This window comes from Phalangium opilio, unplaced genomic scaffold (assembly GCF_054372755.1).
Source record: "Phalangium opilio isolate 3A_F unplaced genomic scaffold, DU_Popi_V2 ptg000063l_1, whole genome shotgun sequence".
In the NCBI taxonomy this organism is placed as follows: domain Eukaryota; kingdom Metazoa; phylum Arthropoda; class Arachnida; order Opiliones; family Phalangiidae; genus Phalangium; species Phalangium opilio.
The window spans coordinates 5,456,363-5,462,437 of record NW_028324180.1 but is presented as its reverse complement, the minus strand read 5'-3'; the positions used below and the strand labels follow the sequence as shown (position 1 = coordinate 5,462,437).

The 6,075-nt window shown below is 37.4% G+C and overlaps 1 long non-coding RNA gene across 1 annotated transcript; it reads left to right on the top strand.

Moving 5' to 3' along the window:
* The first annotated feature begins 716 nt into the window (after positions 1-716).
* On the top strand, positions 717-1,201 carry LOC149662821 (uncharacterized). The gene is made up of 2 exons (XR_016368632.1): positions 717-997; positions 1,059-1,201. It is a non-coding gene; the product is annotated as an uncharacterized LOC149662821 (long non-coding RNA).
* The last annotated feature ends 4,874 nt before the right edge of the window (positions 1,202-6,075 follow it).

The following is a 6,075-nucleotide window of genomic DNA, read 5'->3' as shown; positions in this document are numbered from 1 at the left end:
CACAACCTGCTGAATCAAGTTCGGCAGGTCGTGTATAATAACTGGGTCTTTATTCCCATGCATTATTTTATGATTTTATCTAAATTTAATTTTATAATTTTTATTATAGCCTCTTGGCTTTGAACTGTCGAGGGTTCTGGTAAGTTAATTCTTTTTATCAGTGGTTCAATACTTTATTAATCCTCTTTTTTCTCTTGCCCACACGGTCATCCAGGAATTCTCGCCGCCCTTCATAGCAGTCCCCTGGCTGCTAGCACGAGTGTACGAGGGCAGGGACGACAAAATGTTCGAATGATTTCGTACGCTCGTGCAGACCCTATCGCTGCCATTAAAAATGTAAATTTTTTTAAAATAAATTATTTTTCTAAATTTTAAAAATAAAAAATTTTTCTGCATTTATATACTTCTCTTTATTTAAATAAAGCTTATATTTTTTTGGCCTCAGAGTTTAAACTTTATATCTTAGGCTTAAATAGTAAAAGAAAAAAGGGAGGAAGAGATAGATATAAAAAGGTATTATATCTATGTCTAGTAGTATGTTTCAAGTCTCCCAGCACCAGGTTTATTAAAACTAACGTGAAAGAAAACCGATCCAAAGTTCTGAAATGCTAAAAGGATCCTGCACGCTTGAGGGAAATTGATCCTGAAAGCGAAGACATTTGCCAAAAAGGGTTTGTGGACGACAAGTATCCCAAAAGACCCGATTGCTTGGAAGATTAAGCTTGCGAGAGTTCGGGCGGTTTTACGATTACGTTAAGTACTCAGAGGTAGCGAAAATATCTGACACTGTTATAGAGTTGAAAATTAACCTCGGTTTCATGAATCTGTTGATGACCAAAAAATGCATACTAAAGTAGTAGCCTACCGTTTAGCAGTGGATCGTGAAGGTTTCCGAAGTATGATGGAGACTGCTGCTCCAGATGTTGACATTCCAAGTCGTCGAACCATGATAAGGGACATAGAGATTGTCTACAATAACCTTATGCCACAATTAAAGGTACGACTTTTCAGATGAGTTATAAAATGTGTGCTTAGTTTTAATTCTTCAGACTTTCAAGAATATCTTCCAATTTTTGCGGGGCAAACAACTGCACTTAACGCTTGATTTGTGGAGTACTAGGATGAGGGAGTCCGTGCTTGGCATGAGGATGCAGTACATTGATAAAAAAATTTTATTTTCATAATAAAAAGTAAATCTTTAATTATAATAATAATATTAAATTACTTGTTTTAAAATTTATATTGCTTTAAATACTATCCTTTTGAGATTTACTCCATTTGTGCCGACAATGCTGCAAACATAGTTTAGCAGTAAATTAGGCTTACAAAACTGCAACGACGAAGGTGAACGAATTCTGTGTATGATTCTGATGGTAACGTATACGAAAGCAATGACTGCGACCTGCAACCGAAGCTTCAACCATGTTGGAGTGGCTTGGTTGATAGTTTTCTTAGAGTTTAAAATGAACAACCAATTGACTTGGAACGAGGGGAAGGACAAGAATCAGACTTTGTAGATAAGGAGGTATGTTGAAGATAGTGGCATTGATTTTCAAAGAGTCAATTGGAAAAGGAAGCGATGTGTTGCTCACTCACTGCAACTTGTAGTAAATGCATCCTTGAAAAATGCAAAAATCCAATAGAATGAGCACAAAGGTAAACCAATGGATAAATTGGCCTAGTCGCTCCCCAAAGTGGACATTCTTTTTCAAATCACGGTCACCACGAAAAAAAAAGACCTTAAACAAGTTGGCTTGACAAGGTAAAATTCTTTCAGGAATGGCTGTGGAGAGGCTTTAGATTGTAAATGTTTTAATTATATATACTTAATTATTGTTTTTCCGTGAGTGACTTTTTTTTCTTTCTTTTCTTTTAGCCTGACATGTTAGAAGTGTTAAAAATAACAATTAATTAAGCAAACCCCTGAAGGACTACCCTTACCAAAACACAATGATATTCATATCCTCAAGGAAATGCACGCTTTGCTGGAGCCGTTTAAGGCTGCAACCGATAATTTCCAATCAGCAAGCCCAGTGGCCTCTTTGGTTATCCCAAAGCTTTTGCTTTGTTTCGAAAAGACTAGAAATACGCCATGTCCTTATCTTGTGAATTTAAAAGATAAACTTTTGCAGCACATGGCAAAGCGTTTTGCTGAAGAGTTTGTCCCTTCTGAACTTCAGAGTGAAATCCTCAGTAATCAAAGGTATACTTCGATTAGTTTTGTTTTTATTTAGATTATAATAACTGAAAGCATCTACCATAATTTCAAGCCAGTACAGCAATCCAGAGTGGAAAGACTCTTTTCATTATTTAAGTGCCCGGACGATGCAATAGCGTTGGAAATAATAATGCGAAAACTGGATGTAATGCCTCAAAACAAAGATCTTGATGAGGTCCGAGATGTCTTCACTGAACGTATGAATAGGAATATTAAGCCTGTGATTGTTTCTTATATATATAATGAATGGTAAGTCAAGAGCGAATGATATGATAATAACAGCAGCACTAAATAAGGATGAAAATTTCTAAGGTGTATTTGCGGTTATTGCGATGTTATGAATTTTGCGGCAGAATATTGTTGTTGCGAAATGCATTAGTAACCGAAGGCAGCAGTATTACGGAAAATTAACGCTTTTATTCTAAGTGCCTCGACCGAGAGGAGTTAGAAATGCATTATTGGGAATTTTGTAATCCAAGAGCGGGAGTGATTAGAGAACCGGTACAAGTAACTATTCAAAAGTATTATTTATTGTTAAATACTCTATTACATTAGGTTGAAAGTCATTCCAGGGGGTGGGGGTGAGTTTCTTCACCATTTTCTACCGAGAAATTGAGGTTGATTTACGTTAGGCTGAATCTGATTCTTCTTGTCAAGCACTACGCTCAGTCAACGCTGAAATTCAACTTTCAAATTTACATAGGAGGTACAGATACATTGCATATAGAGCTATTTCAGTGAGGGAAAAATTTCGTCTGCTACGAAAATTGGGCCTGCCTTTGAGTGTAGGGCGGCCATTTTATGAGGGTTTTCTCTATGGCCATTAGTGACGTAGCCATTACCCCCTCTGAAACAGCTCTATAGGCGTTTTATGAGATGGACCTCAAATATACTTCCTTCCGGCCTGCGTTTACCAATCCCAAGCTGCGTATTACTAAAAAATTAGAGATTCTTTCCCGTCTGATGAATATTGCGGATTCCAAAGAAGATTTTAGTTGGCCGTCAGTTTTTTTTTGTGAAACATAGATTAATTTTCAAAAATTTGGCTAAAATTTAACTCAACGTTTTTAATCTTTTGAAATGTTTTTCAAATGACACGTTTAGTGTCAGTAAAATGTCACGTAAACGACTGATTTCGTGTCCGTGGTTTATTCAAGTTCTTGAATAAACAGTTCAATTATAGCTTTCTCGAGATTCACGTGTTTACAAGAAGTTTTGGAGAGCGTATCCTACGGACCGCAAGTTTCTAAAATTTAATGCACCAACCACGCTGTGAAAAACTTAACCAAACAGCTATACAAGTGCTCAGCCATATCCGCCGAATACAAAAGATTCCTTAATCCAGGCAGAATAAGGCAATTGCCCAATGGAGTCAAAGGCGCCATATATCATGCTGCTAAAAATAAAGACACTGTTCAGGATTTGATCACGGATTTAAAAATTGTCCCGAAACACGTCTTTGGAAATCACACTCATTGCAGAGCTTATTTTTGCAAGAAAATCCACGGGAAAAACCAAATGCAAACTCTCCCGAGAGATTTGATTATCAAAATTACATCCGCGATAAATAATTTAGCGGTGAAAGCTCATCGCCTTATAAAAAACGACACCAGTAACGCGGCGGAAAATTATATGTCTCTTGTAGCCAAATTCACAGGCGGTAAGCAGATAAATCGCGGGAAAAAAGCCTCTTTTCAGCGAAGATGCTACGCCGCGGGTCTTTGCCAGCATTTGGGTAGATCATAGAAACGAAAAAACAACTAGATATGGAAAAGGAAGTGAGAAAGAGGAAACGGCAAGAGCCTCTACAAAAGTGCAAGCGCTCACGTCTAGAGTCAAAAAAGTGTTCAAGCCCTGTGACCAATAATTCAGCTGATAAGGCAATAGTGAAATTACGAAAAGGTAGAAGGGCCCGTCAAACGATAGCTAAGAATAACCGGAAATAAGAGATAAAAACTGCCAACTTTTTATCCTGATTATCTAAGAAGAAAAAAAAGCCCACTTTTTGAAAAAAAGGTTCATCTAAAATTGTATTGAAAAAGACCAATGAAAAACACGCTTTATGTCAGGCATATCACACCATAACAAAGTCTAGGCGAAATAAAAGAACTAAATACACAACGATAAAATACACAACGATAGGCATACGATTTCCAGAATTTGAACCGACAGAGAGACTAAGCATCGCGCTACAGAAAGCTGCTGAAACTGTAGTAGGTGCAAAAAAAGCAGTTGACACTGTTTCAAATTATTTTAAGTCAATCCGCAACGAGAAAGAGTTTGAGAATTTGTGGATCAGTACAGAAAAGAAGATTGAAGAGTACGGTTTTGTCCCACTAGCTTTAAGTTGGCAACGGAAAGTACCAAGGCGTTTGGACAACCGTCAACTGTCTGCGAGGGCCGATGCAGCGCCTCGAGAAGATAGAGATATCAAGGTTGTTCATAGATCCATTTATTTCGAAGCTTTAGACACAATGTGTACACAACTTCAACCTAGATTTGACCAGCCAGATTTTTATGAATACATGGCGATGGATAGCGCTCTGAGAATGCCTGATAACTGGGATGATTGCACAAAAAGTGTCATCGAGAAGCATGGGATTGACATCCAGTTAATTAAATTAGAGCTAAAGATGCTTTCGAGATTGCTTGAAAATAACGAAAAGATGACCGTCGATGGCTATTGCCAAAAGCTAAAATCTTTTCACAATGAGACTAGAAGCTTGTTTCCCAACGTTGAGGGACTGCTAGAAAACCTGATAGTAATCCCAGCTACATCAGCTAGTGCTGAACGATCATTTTCCATGTTAAGACGTTTGAAGACATACCTGCGAAGCACCATGACACAAACAAGATTAAACCATCTCTGCGTTTAAATGTATATCCAAAGCGCTCGGACAATATAGATCTAAATGTTGTGATGGAAGAATTTGTAAATAATGACTATCGAGTTTTTGCGTGTTTGGTAAAATATATCAATCGAAATAAATGCATAAAATAGTATCAAATTAGACTCAGTCAATTTAGCATGGAGGGATGAGCATACCGAATAATTTACTTGTGTAGTAGATGGGAGGGAGGGGCCGAGAAAGGCTATATATTTTTATATAAAAAAATTGGCATATTGATATCAGGGGACCAGTGGGTTGTACTTGTTAACTTGGAAATTGGAATTCAATGGCTAGGGGCATAGGGTATAGGGTCTTTGCGCGTGACGTCAAGTTACCTACCCCCTTTCCTCTCCCCTTGCCGGTTGCCCGCTCTGGCCACGTTAGGACGCCATGTTGACATCCCCTGAAAACCGGTTTTCGCCCCCTATTTCTTCTCCCTTTTTACTCTCGCGGAAACACCCTATTGGAGGCTGAATGACACCATACCAAAGTTTGCCACTTCTGTACCCCCCCCCCAAATGAAAAACGTTCCTGCGCGCCTGTTCAGATACGCCAGTCGAAGAAGTGGCACAAAAACAAACGAAACAAACAATTGAACACGTCCTTCATGAAGGCTTATTGGATTTGAAAGAGAAGTTAAATTTTAAAGAAATAAATTACAAGTAATTCTTAGTATTTATATTCTTAGTAAGTATATATATAAATATATATATAACTAAATGTCAGATAAAAATACAACATTATCAATGTTTGTTATTAATCCTTCCTTGTTATTATTATCCTGTAGAAAATGGAAGAACATAAAACAACACTAAAAGAGTTGAGCAAGGCCTTATAAAATTATTAGTTCTCACTGGGTTTAAACAGTAAGTTATATTTTCCTTTTACTTGTTTTATGGCCCTCGAGTATCTGTTCCTTTATCTAGAAATTATCTATGGAGGGTTACAACGTGATATTTATTCATT